We start from the raw sequence: 19,012 nt of genomic DNA, 5'->3' as shown, positions 1-19,012 counted from the left end.
CTAGAAATACTGGTCCCTTGTGGTGTTCTATCTTGTGGATGATTGCGCCCAATAGGGGCCATGGTGGGAAGGTGCATAATGGAGTTTCCTGTGGCCAGGTCTGTACAAGGGCATTGATTCCCTGGGACAGTTTCCCTTCTGTGGCTGAAGAAGCTGGGCACTTGGGCATTGGACCGGCTTGCCAGGAGGTCCATAGTTGGTGCTCCCCAAAGGTTTACTATCAACTGGAATGCTGTGGTCGACAGTCTCCATTTCTCCTGGGTCTAGACTTTCTCTGCTGAGGTAATCCGCAGCGACGTTGTCTTTCCCGGCGATGTGGATGGCCGAGATCTCTTCAAGGTTCGCTTCAGCCCATGACATTAGGGGATCTACTTCCAGAGACACCTGTTGGCTTCTGGTTCCTCCCTGACGGTTGATGTAAGCCACTGTTGTGGCGTTGTCCGACATGACTGACTGATTTGTCTCGGAATCTGTGACCGAATCATAGGCAGGCTAGTCTGACTGCCCGGGCTTCTAGGCGATTGATGTTCCATCCCGACTCTTCTTTGTTCCATTGCCCGTGGGCGGTTAGCTCCTGGCAGTGTGCTCCCCATCCTCGTAGGCTGGAGTCCGTGGTGAGCAGGATCCAGGTTGGTGAGGATAGCCTCACTCCCTGGCTCAGATGGCCTTCTTGTAGCCACCATCGTAGTTGGGTCCGAACTTTGTCCAGTGTAGTTCTGGGACAGCAGATTCCATCGTGATAGTAGTGAGCGCTGTAGGGGTCTCATGTGAGCTCTTGCCCATGGCACTACTTCCAGTGTGGATGCCATGAGGCCGAGGACTTGGAGGTAGTCCCATGCCGTGGGACGAAGCTCGCTCAACAGGGTTCGCAACTGGGTCTTCAGTTTTGATCTCCTTGTCTATGTCAGGATGACCTGGTCTTGTTTGGTGTCGAACCAAACTCCCAGGTATTCTAGAGATTGGGAGGGCTGCAGACAGCTTGTTTGTGTTGACCACCCACCCGAGGCTCTCCAGTAGAGTTTTGACTCTGTTGGTCGCCTGGTGACTTTCCTCTAGGGATTTCGCCCTGATCAGCCAATCGCCTAGGTAAGGGTGTATGAGGATTCCTTCCTTCCTCAGTGTTGCTGCCACTACCACCATGATTTTGGTGAACGTCCGGGGTGCTGTGCCTAACCCGAATGGTAGTGCCCGGAACTGGTAGTGGTGGTCCAGGATCGTGAAGCGTAGAAAACGCTGATGCTCTTGATGGACCGGAATGTGTAGGTAGGCTTCCGACAGGTCCAGGGATGTAAGGAACTCTCCCGGTTGTATCACCCTTATTACTGAGCGTAGGGTTTCCATGCGGAAGCGAGGATTTTTCAGGTGGCGTTTGACCGACGAGGTCCAGGATGGGCCGGAACGTTCCTTCTTTCTTGGGAACAATAAAATAGATGGAATAATGTCCGGGGATTCCACAAATTTGTCTGGAGGGAGGTGGTGGAAATCCAGGTAATATCCCTCTCGAATGATGGCTAGGACCCACTTGTCCGAAGTTATCTCGATCCTTCTTTTGTTGAATAGGGCAAGTCTGCCCCCTATGGCTTCTTCCTTTGGACAGGTTGGCTGATTTTCATTGTGGGGTGCGGCTGGGAACTGAGCTCGAGCCAGCTCCCTTTTTGTTGTGCTTGTTCTGAAAGGACTGGCTCCTGCCTGCAGGGCGAGCCACTTGATATGTGCTTCTGTATGGTCTGAAGCGCTGTGATCCTCTGCCCCTGGAAGTTCGGGGGAAGGGTCACTGGTTTCTCTTATTCCTGTCCTCCGGTAGCCGCGGCAGTGGGGATTCGCCCCATTTGTTGGCTAGCTTCTCTAGTTTGCTTCCGAACAGGAGGGTTCCCTTGAAGGGCATCCTTGTGAGTCTCGTTTTGGACGATGCGTCGGCCGACCAGCTTCGGAGCCAGAGTTGTCTTCTGGCTGCCACGGTTGAGGACACTCCTCTAGCTGCGGTACACACCAGATCAGAAGCAGTATCCGTGAGGGATCATACTGCTGGTTCCAGGGCTTCCCTGGGAGTGTGGTTCCTGGTCTGTGATAAGCAGGCGTGTGTCACCACGGCACAGCAGGCCGCGATCTGTAGAGACATAGCGGAGATGTCAAAAGACTGTTTGAGGATGGATTCCAGCAGTCTGTCTTGAGCATCCTTGAGTGCTGCTCCTCCCTCAACTGGGATAGTAGTGTGCTTCGAGACTGCGCAGACCATGGCATCCACTTTCGGACATGCCAGGAGATCTTTGGCAGCTAAATCCAGAGGGTACATGGCTGCCAGGGCACGCCCCACCTTTGAACGTAGTCTCCAGGGCTTCCCATTCCAGGTCAATTAGCTGCTGGATGGCTTGAAATAATGGGAAATGACGGGAAGTCTGGCTGAGTCCCTCTAGGAGGGGATTCGTCTTAGGTTCCCCCGAGGCACTTATGCCCGGGATAGCGAGCTCTTTCAAGCTGTGTGTGACCAGGTCTGGAAGCTTGTCCTTGGTGAAGAAGCACCTCATGGTTCTGAATCCTCATCTGAGTTGTCCGTGTCCCTGAAGGTGGAGCTTCTGGGCAGTGGAATCACTTCTCTGAGCATAGAGGGTCCCGGGATGTTGAGGTCCTCTGGCGGAGGTTGTGGCCGTATTATCGGAGGCCCCGGTTGCATGTGGACGAAGGTATGCAGGCCTTTGAAAAATTCCACCGAGGAGATAGATGCTATGGCTAAATTAGGAGGCACTGTGTCCTCGGGGAGCCCCGTTTGAGGGAGGCTCCTGCTGAGGGACACTAGGTCCGGCGTACTGTTCGCGAAGCTGGAACCTGGTACCGGCTGGGGAGGGCCATGGGCTGAATCCCCCAGGGCCTCCTCGCACTGTATACACAGGGCTGTGGCTGCCTCATGCTGTGCAGCTCTAATGTGGCATGCTGGGCAAAGGCCCTGAGCTTCTTCTCCGGTGGTGCCATTGCTTGTGCGCGTAAAATACAGGGCCCGGGTGGCTTAGTTATGCACTCTGGTGCGTAGAAGTTGTGCAAGTAGGTTTGGTACACGATCAGTGAGATGTGCGCGCTGTTGTGCGCACAGATCGAAGTTATGTGCCCGGCACAGTAAACGTGTGGCTATGTGCATCGCTTGTGCGCATGGAACTTGGGCGCACGACTTTGTGCGCAGAAGATATTTGTGCGCACAGCTCACCTCTGTGCGCACGGGTCGGGGCGGCAGACAGGGTGGCGAACAGGTCAAGATGGTGACAGCAACCACGCGGACAATATGGCGACCACCTCGGAGGGTCTCCATGTGGGAGGACCCTCGGATCTGACCGGGGTCTAGCCCTGCTAGAGCAGATCAACCCAGTGGCACTGGCGCCAGCTGGCAACCTGTGCGACTGCTTGAGCTTCGGAGACCGGAGACTTAAATAGATTTCTACCTTACCTTGTCTCGGCGCTTCCCGGTCTCGTTCCGGTGGTCTCCGGCTGCAGGGGGGAGAGGGAAATACCTTCACCGCCACGCTCGACATTGAACCCGCTGCCTCTCAGCCTTGTCAGATGTCCACGCCGAGGGTCGGCCGCCGGTCCAAGGCTTACCTCAGAGGGATCGCGGAAATCACCTCGGGAATTCTCAACTGGGGAAGGGACCCAAGAGGTGTCACCTCAGGAGAGCGGGGCTCCTCCATAGAGGTAAGATTTTCTTCTTGTTTTGGTTTTCTTTGGTAAATTACTCTAATGCTGTGCTAGCGTGCATAGAGTCCCGAACTGCTACTGAAGAGTTGAACTTCCTGCAGGGGTATATGTACCAGGACTGACGGATCAGATTTCAATCTGACCCGTCTCCAACTGCTATCAGGAGTACACTATACCAGTTGGTCCTGAGTCCATCTGCTACACGCTAGGAAAAAGAAAATTATTCCTTACCTGCTAATTTTCGTTCCTGTAGTACCACGGATCAGTCCAGATAGTGGGTTATGTCCCCCTTCCAGCAGGTGGGGTCAGAGCAAAACTCAAAAGCTGGGGCGCCCTCTCTGTCCCTTCAATATTAAGAATATCAAAGCAAGAGAAAAAATTTGGATGGATCAAGGAATCTGTATAAAATACTCAACTTATGAACTGCAACAAAATTTTGGAAGAAACATGCCAACAGGCAAAAAACTTGCAACGTGAACCAACTGGTAAGAACAGTAATAACAGCAGAGAGCATATAGGAAAACAGATGCTGGTAAGGAGAGCCGCTATCCCAAATCCATGAATCTGAGGGTGGGAGTCGGACTGATCTGTGGTACTACAGGAACGAAAATTAGGTAAGGAATAATTTTCTTTTCCCTGTACATACCCGGATCAGTCCAGACACTGGGATGTACCGAAGCTTCCCTACGTAGGGTGGGCCCTGGATAGCTCGGCTCGAAGGACCTGGTCTCCAAAGGAGCCAGACCCAGGAGGTTGCAGATTCAAGCGATAGTGTCGTGCAAAGGTGTGCAATGATTTCCATGTAGCAGCTCTACATATCTCTTGGGGCAAGACAGTTCGACTCTCAGCCCAGGAGGTTGCTGGAGCACGGAGCGAATGAGCCTTGATACCTTCCGGAGGGCGACGGCTGTCTCCAATATATGCTGAGGCAATGGCATCCTTCAACCAGCGCGCGATCATGGTTTTAGACGCATGGTGGCCGCGCCTGGGACCGCTCCAGAGAACAAATATGTGGTCCGATAAGCGAAACTCATTGGTGACCTCCAGATAACGAATAAGAACCCGTTTGACATCCAGTCTCCGAAGTTCCAGCAGATCCTCAGCAGTGAAGGAAGGAAGTTCCACCAACTGATTCAGATGAAAAGGCGAAACCACCTTAGGCAAGGAGGGCGCTGTGGACAGGGACCCCCCGGAGTCCATAAAACGGAGAAAAGGTTCTCTGCAGGATAGAGCCTGTAACTCCAAGATCCGGCACGCAGAACAAATGGACACAAGGAAGGCTGCTTTGACGGTGAGATCCTTGAGAGATGCGCTCCACAAAGGCTCAAATGGCAGGCCGGTGAGCACCCGAAGGACCAAGTTGAGAATCCACGAAGGATAAAGGAGGTGAATCGGTGACCTGACATGCTTTACTCCTTTCAAGAATCAGACAATATCCAGATGTGCAGAAAGAGGAGCTGTCTCCTGATGACAAACCAGAGCCCCAAGTGCTGCGACCTGAACCCGCAGGAAATTGTATGCCACCCCTTGTCCAGGTCACGCTGTAGGAAAGACAAAACATGTGCAATGGAAGCCCAGCACGGAGAGATGTCCATGGAAGCGCACCAAGCCTCAAACACTTTCCAGATTCGGACATAGGAAAGGAAATGGAGGTGGACGTCTTTCGCGCCTTGAGGAGCGTGGAGATGACTGTTTCTGGATAGCCACGTCTCCTCAACCTCCGCCCTTCAAAAGCCATGCCGCAAGACAGAAGCGATCTGCCCAGTCTAAAAATACTGGCCCTTGGCGCAGAAGGTTCGCTAGGTGTCCGAGGCGGAGAGGACCGTTGACCGCTAGGTTGACTAGGTCTGCAAACCATGGTCTTCGAGGCCATTCCGGGGCCACCAGAATGACAGGCCCTTGATGAAGCTCTATTCTGTGCAGCACCTTGCCCACCAGGGGCCATGGCTGGAATACACAGAGGAGGAGATTTTGCGGCCAGGGAAGGAAGAGAGTATCCACGCCCTCTGCGCCGTGTTCTCATTGTCGGCTGAAGAAGTGGAGAGCCTTCGCGTTCCGGAGCGTCGCCATCAAGTCCAGGTGTGGGGCTCCCCATCTGCTGAAGAAAAGCAACACCGGTTCCTCGGAGAGCTCCCATTCCCCTGGATCTATGCGTTGTCGGCTTAGGAAGTCCGCCTGAATGTTGTCGACCCCGGCTATGTGGGACAAGGCGAGGCGAGAAAGGTGCAGATCCGCCCTTGCCATCAGCAAGTCCGCTTCCCGCGCGACATGTTGGCTCCTTGTCCCTCCTTGGCGATTGATGTATGCCACCGTGCTTGCATTGTCGGAAAGGATCCGCATCGCTTGACAATGAACCAAAGGGAGAAATCGCTGCAGGGCGAGACGGACCGCTCTGGTCTCCAGCCGGTTGTTCGGCCATGAGGCCTGGAGTGATGTCCAAAGTCCCTGAGCCGACTGCCGCTGGCACACTGCTCCCCACCCGGAGAGGCTAGCATCCGTTGTGACGATCACCCACTGTGGGACTTCCAGATCCACTCCCTTCAGCAAGTGGTCTAGGCTGAGCCACCGGCCCAGGCTGCGGCTGGCTATGTCAGGCAGCAGAAGTAGGGCTTGAAAATCCTGATACCGGCTTCCAGCGGGAGAGTAACGCCTTCTGTAGGGGGCGCATATGCGCAAAAGCCCAGGGCACTAAATCTATAGTAGAAGCCATAGTGCCTAGGACTTGGAGGAAATCCCACGCAGTAGGAAGTTGGAGGCTCTGGAAGCGCTGGACCTGCATTAGAAGAGACTGAGCCCAATCCTGGTGCAGGAAAACTTTCCCCCGGCGTTGGTATCAAAGCGTGCTAAGAAGTCTAGGGACGGAGGAGGAGTAAGGTTGCTTTTGGGGAAATTGACGACCCAGCTGAGGGAGCGGAGAAGGTGCAAGACTCGTTCCACCCCTTGAAGACACAGTTCTTTTGACTTTGCCCGAATGAGCCAGTCGTCCAGATAGGGATGGACTAAGATTCCTTCCCGACGTAGAGCAGCTGCCACCATTACCATGATCTTGGTGAAGGTGCGGGGAGCCGTCGCCACCCCGAACAGTAAGGCCTGAACTGGAAATGCTGGCCGAGGACCTTGAAACACAGGAAGCATTGATGTGCTTTGAAGATGGGGATGTGGAGATACGCCTCAGTCAGAGGTCCAAGGAGGCCAGGAACTCCCCGCGGTGCACCGCCGCCACGACTGACCAAAAGGTCTCCATACGAAAGTGAGGCACCTTGAGAGCCTTGTTGACCAGCTTGAGGTCTAGGATGGGACGAAAGGAGCCTTCTTTCTTGGGAACCACGAAGTAGACGGAATAATGGCCCTCAGTGGCACTGGGAGGATGGCCCCCAGGGTCAAGAGGCGGTTGAACATCTGTTGGCCCATGGCCTGCTTCTGAAGGCTTCCGCAGGGGGAGAAGAGGAACATGTCCCTGAGAGGTCGAGCAAACTCCACAGCGTAGCCGTGTCATAGAATGTCTAAGACCCATTGATCTGAGATGATCTTGACCCAGTCCTCATAGAAGAAAGACAGGCGGCCGCCTATCCTGGGAATGGAAGAGTGGGTCGACAAGCCTTCATTGGGAAGACTTGGCAGGAGCCCCATGAGGGAGGTTGTCTCGAACTGTTCTCCGGCCATGAAACGGATGAGACCAGGACTGAGAGCCTGAGGAAGGTGGCCTTTGTGCTGGAGGCCTGGTCTGACGAAACCGTCGTTGCCCACGGAAGCGAGATCTGGAAGAGCTGAAGGCCCGAAAGGTCCTTGGCCCATCTTCTGGCAGCTTATGGGCTTTGTTCTCCCCGAGTGACTTGATGAGCTGTTCCAAGTCCTCGCCGAAAATCAATTTTCCTTTAAAAGGAAGCGATCCCAATTGTGCCTTGGAAGATGAATCCGCCCACCAGTCGCGAAGCCAAAGGAGCCGCCTGGCTGAGACCACTGAAACCATGGACCTGGCAAGGACCCGGAGGAGGTCATAAAGAACATCCGCCCCATACACCATGACTGCTTCCAGGTGCTCAGCCTGCTGAGCTTCCTCGGGCGGCAAATCCTGGGCGCCGAGCAGTTGCTGTACCCAACGAAGCCCTGCTCGCTGCATGAGAGAGCTGCAGACAGCAGCCTGGACCCCCAGAGCAGACACCTCAAAAATCCGTTTGAGGTAGACTTCCAACTTACGGTCCTGCAGATCCTTTAGGGCCGTTCCACCCGTAACCGGAATCGTGATGCGTTTCATAACCGCGGACACAGACGCGTCCACTTTAGGGACCCTCAGGAGCTCCAGGTACTCTTCAGGTAGAGGGTAGAGCTTATCCATAGCTCTGCCCACTTTGAGAGAAGACTCTGGCGAATCCCATTCTCTAGTCAACAGTTGCAGTAGCATCAGATGAAAAGGGAAAGTTCGAGAAGGTGGGCGCAGACCGGCAAGGAGGGGGGTCCTGTGGGGTATCTATGTCCAGTTCGGCTAGAACGTGAGGAATTAGGGGGTCCAACTCGTCCCTTTGAAAGGGATGCAGGACCCTTGGGTCATCCCCTTCCACCTGCATGGGAGAAGGGTCATCCGTGTCTGGATCATTCGGAGCAGATACAGGTGGTACAACCTATATCCTGGGAGCTGGCTGCTGTCCCCCTGCTCCAGGGGAGGCCGTGGGCTGACTGGCTCCTAGCGTACCCCCCAGTTGGGAGATCCCCACGTCATCCTGGGATCCAGAAGGCTGACCACAGCCTGGATCTGACCAACGAATTACTTTGGGAGGTAGAGGCCCCGCAGCAGAGCCCTGCTGGTAGCTTATGCTGGCCAAATATGCACTGTGTAACAATAAAATGAAATCAGTGGAAAAAGGACCAGGGGGAGGGCCCAACGGAACAAACGCCGGGGTCGGGTTTCCCATGGGCTGAGCTGAAGGAGGCTGCGGCTCCGGGGGAGTCACTGGAGAGAGGTCCAGTGGAAAATCGAGGTCTGAGTCAGGGCCTGGCTACGTGGGAACTAGCGGCAGGGAATCCAAAATGGCCACCGTTCCCGCACTAGGCGGGAACAGAGCCAGCTTCGCTGCGAGACGTGCCTGCGAGCGTGAATGAAGCCGCCCAGCTGGGGAGACATCTCACACAAATACCCTCCCTGGAGAGCCGCGAACCCGGCTCTCCACAGGCGCAGCAACAAGATGGGCGCGGCATGGCTGTTCAGCAGAGCTGCCGACTGCAGGCTGACTGGAGCGGGAAGCAGGAGTCAGCTAGCAGAGCAACGACAAGTCTTAGAAGCCTGAAAAACGAGAGGAATAACGCTTCTCTGGAAACACTGCCCTGAGGCAACGACCTCTCAGGGCAGGGCACTATGTTATCATGAAACTCGGTATAACAAAAAACAATATTGGGGGGGGGGGGGGGGGGGGAAGAGGCTGGCCCACCAGCGTGCACCCCTGAGCCCTTGAACTCACTCCTGAAGAAAAAGCTGGACCTGAAAGTAATAAAAAGGAACAGCACTTATCCCAGAAAGAAAAGAAAAGAACAACTGGCTCCGCTTACAAGTTGAAGCCTAGAGCTGAGGGAGTGAATCCCTGAAAATTTGCCGAGAATAAATTTTTTTTTTTTTTTTTTTTTTTTTTTTTTTATTTAAACTGTTTTTATTTGCAAGCCAAAAGAAAACATTTAGTACAATAGACACCAAACTGGTAAGCGACAGGCCGCAACCATTATACAGCAACAAGCAGTATCGATAATAAAAACAGAAAGCTATAAGCATAACATATACGTAACGTTGTCTAATGATTACACAAACAGTACTAACCCTCCCCCCACCCCGTACTGGAGTCCTGATACAATATCATAGGGAATAAATACTCTGAACTCGTGGAATAATGTGTGATCTGGGATGCGGCTGGCATCCGTAGGACAGTGAAATCTATGATCACGGTGTGGAATTGTGTGCGTCTAACCATTTGGTATAGGGTCCCACATGGCTTGAAAGGAAGGCAATCGATTCAGGTGCACTGCAGAGAGTCTACCCAATTGATAATAAGAGAAGAGTTGGCGTTGCACCGCGGCCACCGCTGGAGCTGTGGCTTGTGTCCAGTGCAATGCCAGTTCCGTCCGGGCAGCAATAAAGATTTGTAAAACCAATTTCTGTGTTGGAGTGTTGTATTCAGTCATGGGAAGACCCAGCAATACGTGCCATGGCTCAGCAGCGCATTGTAAGTCAAGTAATTGCGTGATCCATTGGGTCACTCCTTGCCAATAATCCTGAATGCTAGGACAGGTCCACCATATATGAATGTATGTGCCCTGCTGGTCACAGCCTCGCCAGCATTTGTCAGACACAGCCGGATAAAATCTATGCAGCGCAACCGGAGTGTAGTGCCAACGGTACAACATTTTGTAACAATTTTCTTGTAAACCAGCGGAGATAGAACACTTATGAGCCATGACATATATGAGGTCCCAGTCACTATCCCCCAGGTGTTTTGAGAAATCTAGTTCCCACTTTGCCCGGTGTGTGGGAGTAACCGGTGTTGCATTGCTCAACATAGCATATATCTTAGATATAACACCCTTAATAATGGAAGCATGTTGGCATAGTGTCTCAAATAAAGTGTTGGTGGGCCTCACCGTTCTCCGTCTCAGCCCTGTGTGGATGAACGAGGAGACCCTAGCATACAATAAGAAATCTATAGTCCTTCCTGGATAAAGGTCGCTCAATTGTTGTCTCGTGAGCATCTTGCCCTGCTGGAGAACATGGCCCAAGCGAAAGACCCCAGTGGCCCTCCAATTGCGGATAGCCACAGACCGTTCCAACGTAGGGGTTACTGTATTAGTAAACAAATGGGTCATTAAAGAATGACTCTCAGGACCCATCAAGACAACTTTCCACCGGTGCCACACACGCATTGTAGTGCGCAGGGTGTAAGGGTAGAAACCGAGCGTACCCCAGGATGACCTAGGTTGCCATGGCATGGCATCTATAGGGAGAGTCCCCAGTAACCCCTGTTCAATTGTGACCCACTGAGGAGTGTCCCGCTGCCCATGCAAGGCCACCAAAGCTCGTAGTTGAGCAGCATAGAAGTACCAGGCTAAATTGGGTAAATGCATGCCTCCCCTATTTTTGGGTAAAAAGAGGGTAGACCGAGCCACCCTAGGCGGCCTTTTCCGCCAAATAAAGCTGCAGATGAGCTGTTGCCACTTTTTAAGAAAAGCACTAGGGATACTGATAGGGATGGTAGTGAAGAAATATAAAAAGCGAGGAAGGATATTCATCTTAACGATGGCCAGTCTGCTCAACCAGGAAAATGCAAGGCGATCCCACCGTCTTAAGTTTTCCCTTATATTAGTCACCAAGGGGCTATAATTGAGGTCAAACAATTGGCTAGGGCGAGGTCCAATCTTAACACCCAGGTATTTCAGGTGTGAAGACGCCCACAAAAAGGGAAACCTGTGTTTAAGACCCTGTACTTCTACAGCAGGCAAAGTCAAATTTAGAATTTCCGATTTGTCATAATTAATTTGCATGCCTGAGACTGCTGAGAAACTCCTCAGTTCGTCCATAACACCTTGTAAGGAAGACTGAGGTTCAGAAAGGGTTAACATAACATCATCGGCAAATAATGAAATCTTTGAGTGTGTATTGCCCCCCCTCACCCCCTTAATATGGATAGCCTCTCGCACCCTGGTAGCAAAGGGCTCAAGGAACAAAGCAAATAAAAGTGGCGAAAGCGGGCACCCTTGCCTGGTACCCCTCTGTATGTCAAAGGAAAGCCCATACCCCCCATTGGCTTTTACTCTGGCCGACGGGTGTTCATAAAGCTTCTGTATCCAAGTCATAAAAGCAGTCCCAAATCCCATGGTTTCCAGTACTTTAAATAAATACTCCCAATGGACGAGGTCAAATGCTTTTTCAGCGTCTAATGCTAGGAGAATCGCCGGTATCTGGCTCTGAAGTACTAGGTCCACTATGTCAACTATCCGCTGGACATTATCCGCAGCCAGACGCCCGGGCACAAAACCCACCTGATCATTATGTATCAAGTCCGGGAGGCCTACATTAAGTCTGGCCGCCAACACCCTCGTCAAGATTTTCATGTCAATGTTAATGAGAGAGATGGGACGGTAAGAGCCGCATTTAGAAGGGTCCCTACCAGGCTTAGCCAGAACGGTAATCCCTGCAGTGTTAGATTCCTTAGTAAAAGATTTTCCCTCAAGGAGAGAATTGAAAGCCCTGGTCAAGGGTTCAGCCAGGATGTTAGCAAATTTGCGATAGTACACGCCCGTGAAACCATCCAGCCCGGGTGCTTTACCAGGTTTAAGCTGTTTAAGAGCGGCCAACACTTCATCGATGGCTATGGGCTTATCTAGTTGAATTTGCCGGGTAGGGGCAAGAGCTGGCAACTGTACCGACCGCAGATACGTCTCTATGTCTTCAGGTCGAATGGAGGGCTCCAATGCATACAGGGTAGAGAAAAAGACAGTAAAGGACTCTCGAATACCTTCCGATGACGTAATCATTTGGCCTTGAGAATTCTGGATCTTAGAGACCACTGTTCTAGCCTGTGCCGCCTTTAATTGTTTAGCCAGATATTTGCCCGCCTTATTTCCCCCCTCAAAATGCTGTTGTTTAAGCAGCATTAATTGGTGGCTAATGGTTGTGTCCTCTAGAGAACGAAGCTTGTCCTTAAGCCGTAAGATGTGTTGATAGGTCACTCCGGCTTGAGTTCGACTATGCAATTGGGTCAAGGCAGTTAACTCCTTTAGCCAGGCTTGCCTCTGCCCCTCCCGCTCCTTATTGCAATGAGCCGCTCTAGCTATGCACTCGCCCCGGACCACTGTTTTGGAACACTCCCAAACCAATAAAGGGGACATACCCACCGTCTGATTATCCTTAAAGTAGTCTCGTAGAGATGTCTCCATGCGACTAATGAAGGCTCCATCCTTGAGCAGGCTATCATTGAGGCGCCACGGTCTAAACCCCTTATCAGTGTCTTTAAAGTGGCATATCATCCAAAGGGGAGCGTGGTCGGACCATGTAATGTTATCAATATCCGTTTTAGAAATCATGTTCTGAATTGCCGTGTGTATAAAGAAACAGTCTATCCTAGTGTAAGTGGTATGGGCAGGAGAGAAATAAGTGTAAGCGCGTGATAAGGGATATCTGTCTCTCCAAATGTCTACCAAACTCCAGTCCTCTAAGAACGAACGCCACCTCCGACGCGTCTGAGGGTCAGCGATCTTCCCAGAGCTAGAGTCCAACGCCGGATTTTGCACAAAGTTGAAATCCCCGCCTAGGATAAGCTCTCCCTCAAGATGGCGGTGCAGCAAAGCGTCCAGTTCTGCAAGAAACTGAACTTTTTGTACATTAGGGAAATAAACATTAACCAATGTGTAGACCCTTTTTCCCACCCTAATTTTAACCAGCACAAACCGCCCCTGTGGGTCATACACATGCTGTAGTGCTTCATGCACGAAAGTGGAGGCAAACAATATACCCACCCCTGCGTATTTAGTGGTTTTTGTGCTGGCTGCCCAGTGTGTAACAGGGTACTGGGGGAAGTGCAATAGCCGCTGATGGTGCCGCCTCACGTGTGTCTCCTGGACAAATACCACCCCTGCCCCTTGTCTCTGCATTTCCCTCTGCAATAAGGTACGTTTCCTCGGGGTATTAATTCCTTTCACATTAAGTGACAATATTTTAGTCGCCATTCATCCCAAATAAAAGTGCAAGCATCATGCCTGTGTCCCAAGAACTGAGAAAATCCAACACCTGGAACAACCCCACAATGTTTCCTCCCAAACCCAGATCAACACCATCAATCTTCCCCTTAAGAAAGCATATAGTCCACTGCAAACAACCAGGATCCCCAGTACAACCCCTATTAAGTCCATCAGTATCCCGCTGATCCATAAAGGGATACACCTCCTCCGGAGGACTATTGTAGCGCATGCAATGTGTGCCATTCCCTCCGTGACCTCTGTACACCTCCCCACCCACCTCAATATACCAAATGCAAATAGAAAACTGCAAAAGTCCCTTCTGAGAAAACAAACTCTGTGGAGGTTTCTTCCGATTCGGTCAAACCCCCGAGATCGCCAGAACTTGGAAAACAAAAATGTCCAAATCAGCGTGAAAAAATGCAGGTTCATGGACCTCCGTCTCCGCGTAGATGAAAGTACCAAGGAATCAATATGACTCAGCGCAGAAAGTAAAGTCACCCGTGGTCCGGCATCCCTGTGCCGCGTGCTTCTGCATGGCGTCTGAGCCTTTTTCCTCCTTTATCCGCCCTTTGCCATCTGGGAGCATTGTCCATTTTGAGTTGGCTTGGCGGCTCTCTGGATTTCTGAAATAAGACCGGGATCTGGGCCTTAGTAAAAACTGCTGATGCGTCCTCCAGCGACGTTATTTTGTTTCCCACCCCCTAGACCTGAAAAGTAAGCCCAAAGGGGTAGGTCCACCGGTACTTGATGTTCCTCTCTCTCAATTGCGCAGTAACCTCTCGCAGCTCGTAGCGCTTCTTCAGAGTAACAGGGGAGAGGTCCTGGTAGATGGCTAACTGATGATTATGCCATTTAAGATCCTTTAAAGTGCGAGCTGCAGCATAGATCCTTTCTTTGAGAGGAAAACTGGAGAAACACAATACAATATCCCTGGGCCTCTGATCTGTTCTAGGCCCCAACGCCCGGTGCGCTCTCTCAAATTTTATGTCCTCTTTGGTCACGGGGACTGCATTCACCAACTCTGTCGCAGGTATTTGTAGCAGTATATGAGCACAAATTTGAGACGCGATCTCTGCGGCCTCTGCATATTCAGGCACCTCCGGCACTCCCCTGATGCGCAGGTTATTACGCCTGCTCCGATTCTCCAGATAAGAACATAAGAACATAAGAAAATGCCATACTGGGTCAGACCAAGGGTCCATCAAGCCCAGCATCCTGTTTCCAACAGTGGCCAATCCAGGCCACAAGAACCTGGCAAGTACCCAAAAACTAAGTCTATTCCATGTAACCATTGCTAATGGCAGTGGCTATTCTCTAAGGGGTAGATTTTCAGACGAGCGCGAATAGCCTACTTTTGTTTACGCTCCAGGCGCAAACAAAAGTACGCTGGATTTTAGTAGATACGCGCGTAGTCGCGCGTATCGGCTAAAATCCTGGATCGGCGCGCGCAAGGCTATCGATTTCGTATAGCCTGCGCGCGCCGAGCCGCGCAGCCTACCCCCGTTCCCTCCTAGGCCGCTCCGAAATCGGAGCGGCCTAGAAGGGAACTTTCCTTTGCCCTCCCCTCACCTTCCCCTCCCTTCCCCTACCTAACCCACCCGCCCGGCCCTGTCTAAACCCCCATCCTACCTTTGTCGGGGGATTTACGCCTCCCTCCGGGAGGCGTAAATCCCCGCGCGCCAGCGGGCCACCTGCGCGCCGGGCCGCGACCTGGGGGCGGGTACGGAGGGCGCGGCCACGCCCCCGTAGCCGCCCCAAAACACTGCCGACACGCCCCCGCAACGCCGCGCACTCCGGCCCCGCCCCCGACACGCCTCCCGACACGCCCACTCCGAAAACCCCGGGACTTACGCGAGTCCCGGGGTTCTGCGCGCGCCGGTGAGCCTATGTAAAATAGGCTCACCGGCGCGCAGGGCCCTGCTCGCGTAAATCCGCCCGGTTTTGGGCGGATTTACGCGAGCAGGGCTCTGAAAATCCGCCCCTAAGTGAACTTAATAGCAGGTAATGGACTTCTCCTCCAAGAACTTATCCAATCCTTTTTTAAACACAGCTATACTAACTGCACGAACCACATTCTCTGGCAACAAATTCCAGAGTTTAATTGTGCGTTGAGTAAAAAAGAACTTTCTCCGATTAGTTTTAAATGTGCCCCATGCTAACTTCATGGAGTGCCCCCTAGTCTTTCTACTATCCGAAAGAGTAAATAACCGATTCACATCTACCCGTTCTAGACCTCTCATGATTTTAAACACCTCTATCATATCCCCCCTCAGTCGTCTCTTCTCCAAGCTGAAAAGTCCTAACCTCTTTAGTCTTTCCTCATAGGGGAGTTGTTCCATTCCCTTTATCATTTTGGTAGCCCTTCTCTGTACCTTCTCCATCGCAATTATATCTTTTTTCAGAAGCGGCGACCAGAATTGTACACAGTATTCAAGGTGCGGTCTCACCATGGAGCGATACAGAGGCATTATGACATTTTTCCGTTTTATTCATCATTCCTTTTCTAATAATTCCCAACATTCTGTTTGCTTTTTTGACTGCCGCAGCACACTGCACCGACGATTTCAATGTGTTGTCCACTATGACACCTAGATCTCTTTCTTGGGTTGTAGCACCTAATATGGAACCCAACATTGTGTAATTATAGCATGGGTTATTTTTCCCTATATGCATCACCTTGCACTTATCCACATTAAATTTCATCTGCCATTTTGTACCTTGGTTTGTAGATCCATGAAATTGGTGGACAGGGATGCTTGCCGAGTAATGATAGAGTTAATGGACTCCCCGTGGCAATCTATCCTGTTTTCAGCGTCGTCCACCCTGTTTCCGAGTGCAGCCAGATCTTCTTTGAGGTCTGCCACAGACGCCATATCTGCTCTGTGTTGTTTCATGTCAGCCCTTAACTCCATAAACCAGGTTCTAATTTCAGACCTAGTAATAATCTCTCCGGCTGGGATTCCCCCAGTTGCCGCTGTCTGCTCAGCTTGCTGCTCTAACGGCCCTCCCTGAGCGCTCACCTCAGCGCTCTCCGTCGCGGCGCCATCTTGTCCTGTCTCTCCCGCCGACTTCTCATATGAGAACTGCCGCAAGTCAGCCGTCTTTCTTTTTGTAGCCATGGCCCCGGGGAGCGCCGGATGAGTACTCACTGTTCGGGGAAATTTCGCCGGTTTGTGCGCTGTTTATGAGCCGTTTCGAGGGACTTTTGGTGGGTGGGAGGACGGAGCTCTGCTCTCATGCGTCTGCACACATGCGCCGCAAACAGCGCCCCCCGAGAATAAAATTTTTAATAAAGTTCTCTTTTTCTTTTTTTTTTTAATTAAAGAGCCCCAATCCAAGAAAGAAATACTTCAAGAGAAATAAGAAGGAAAAAGAAAAGTTCCCTTTGTAAGCTAGATGGAGGATAAGAAAATTATTACTTACCTGCTAATTTTCGTTCCTGTAGTACCATGGATCAGTCCAGACCGTGGGTTATGTCCCCAATCCAGCAGATGGAGTCAGCCCAAAACTTCGAGGGAGCGTCACCATAAGTACTACTACCCCCTCTGCAGGAGTTCAGTATCGAGAATATCAAAGCCCGAGTAATCAGAAACCCCCTGAATTGGATCAAGTTAAAACAAGACGGCAATAATGAGCCGCTGAATTTAAAACAGAGAAACTGTACCATCCCACCAACGGATGGGAGGTCACAACTCGTGTCGATCCCCAAGGAAAGAACAATCACAAATAGTGAAACGGGGAACACGTGAGAGAAGATAGTAAGAGAAGACAAGAAGACACTACTGTATAACAGCTGAGTCAAGTCAGACCCCAAGACAGCCGAGCAGGAGTAGAACCCAAAAGCGGTGGGCGTCTGGACTGATCCATGGTACTACAGGAACGAAAATTAGCAGGTAAGTAATAATTTTCTTTTCCCTGTACGTACCTGGATCAGTCCAGACCGTGGGATGTACCCAAGCTTCCCTAACCCGGGTGGGATTCTGCGAGGCCTGCTCATAGAACCTGTTCGCCAAAGTGTCCATGGACAGACGAGGCGAGGTGTAGTCTGTAGTGTCTCGAGAACGTGTGTAACGATTTCCAGGTGGCCGCTCTACAGATTTCCTGCGAAGACACCGATCGGCTCTCCGCCCAGGAGGCCGCCTGAGAGCGTGTAGAATGCGCCACAATACCGGGTGGAGGAGTCCGCCCCGTCCCGATGTAGGAGGCGGCAATGCCGGCCTTCAGCCATCGGGCAATCGTAGTCTTCGAGGCCTGGGATCCCTTCCGGGGACCAGACCAAAGGACGAAGAGATGGTCAGAAGTCCGAAAGTCATTCGTGGCCTCCAGGTAGATCCGCAGAGTGCGCTTGACGTCGAGGAGACGAAGAGTCCGTGGCTCAGACGAGGAGAAGGAGGGCAGTTCCACCGTCTGATTCACATGGAAGGCGGACACCACCTTCGGGAGGAAGGAGGGCACAGTCCGAAGTGAAACGCCCGAATCGGTGAACCGTAGATAAGGCTCTCGACAGGACAGAGCCTGCAGTTCCGAAATACGCCGAGCGGAACATATGGCCACCAGGAACACCGTCTTGAGAGTGAGGTCCTTGATCGTCGCACTCCTCAGTGGTTCGAACGGAGGTCCGGACATGGAACGTAGGACCAAATTGAGGCTCCAAGAGGAACAAGGATCCCGCAATGGAGGCCGCAAGTGCTTGACGCCCTTGAGAAAACGGAGGATGTCCGGATGGTGTAACAAAGATCCCCCTCCCCGCAGGAGGGAGCCAAGGGCGGCCACTTGAACCCTAAGGGAGTTGTAAGCGAGCCCCTTTTCCACTCCCGCCTGTAGGAACTGGAGGATCTGCGGGACAGACGCCTCCGTGGGTCTTGTGTTCCGGTCGGTACACCACAGTTCGAACACCTTCCAGACCCGCACGTAGGCCACCGACGTCGAAGTCTTCCGAGACCGCAGCAGAGTTGACACTACCGCCTCTGGGTACCCTCGTCGGCGGAGGCGGCGCCTCTCAAAAGCCAGGCCGCAAGACAGAAAAGTTCTGCCTGGTCGAAAAATACCGGTCCCTGGTGTAGGAGGCGGGGAAGATGTCCCAGCCGGATGGGTCCATCGATTACCAGGTGGAGGAGATCCGCAAACCAAGGTCGTCTTGGCCACTCTGGTGCGACGAAGATCACCGTCCCCTGATGAACTTCTATTCGTCGGAGTACTCTTCCCACCAGCGGCCACGGTGGGAACGCATATAGGAGCAGATTGGCCGGCCACGGCAGCGCGAGAGCATCTACGCCCTCCGCTCCCCTTTCTCTCCGGCGACTGAAGAAGCGAGGCGCCTTGGTGTTCTGTGCGGACGCCATGAGATCCAGGTGGGGGGAGCCCCACCGCCGGACGAGTAGTTGCATGGCCGTGTCGGAGAGCGACCACTCTCCGGGGTCCAGGAGCTGGCGACTGAGGAAGTCGGCCTGGACGTTGTCCACGCCCGCGATGTGTGAGGCCGCAAGGCGGCGCAGATTCCGTTCCGCCCACTGCATCAGCATCGCTGCCTCTAGCGCGACCTGCGGACTGCGAGTGCCGCCCTGACGGTTGATGTAAGCCACCGTGGTCGCGTTGTCCGATAAGATTCTGACTTCCT

At 52.4% G+C, this 19,012-nt stretch overlaps 1 protein-coding gene across 1 annotated transcript in view; it reads right to left on the bottom strand.

Moving 5' to 3' along the window:
* The window catches only part of GCN1 (GCN1 activator of EIF2AK4), a 433,190-nt gene that overhangs the window by 343,950 nt on the left and 70,228 nt on the right, over window positions 1–19,012 (bottom strand).

Source organism: Rhinatrema bivittatum, chromosome 11, assembly GCF_901001135.1.
Source record: "Rhinatrema bivittatum chromosome 11, aRhiBiv1.1, whole genome shotgun sequence".
NCBI classification, from domain to species: domain Eukaryota; kingdom Metazoa; phylum Chordata; class Amphibia; order Gymnophiona; family Rhinatrematidae; genus Rhinatrema; species Rhinatrema bivittatum.
Note: the sequence above shows the minus strand (reverse complement) of the source record. Positions and strands in the feature narration are given on the sequence as shown.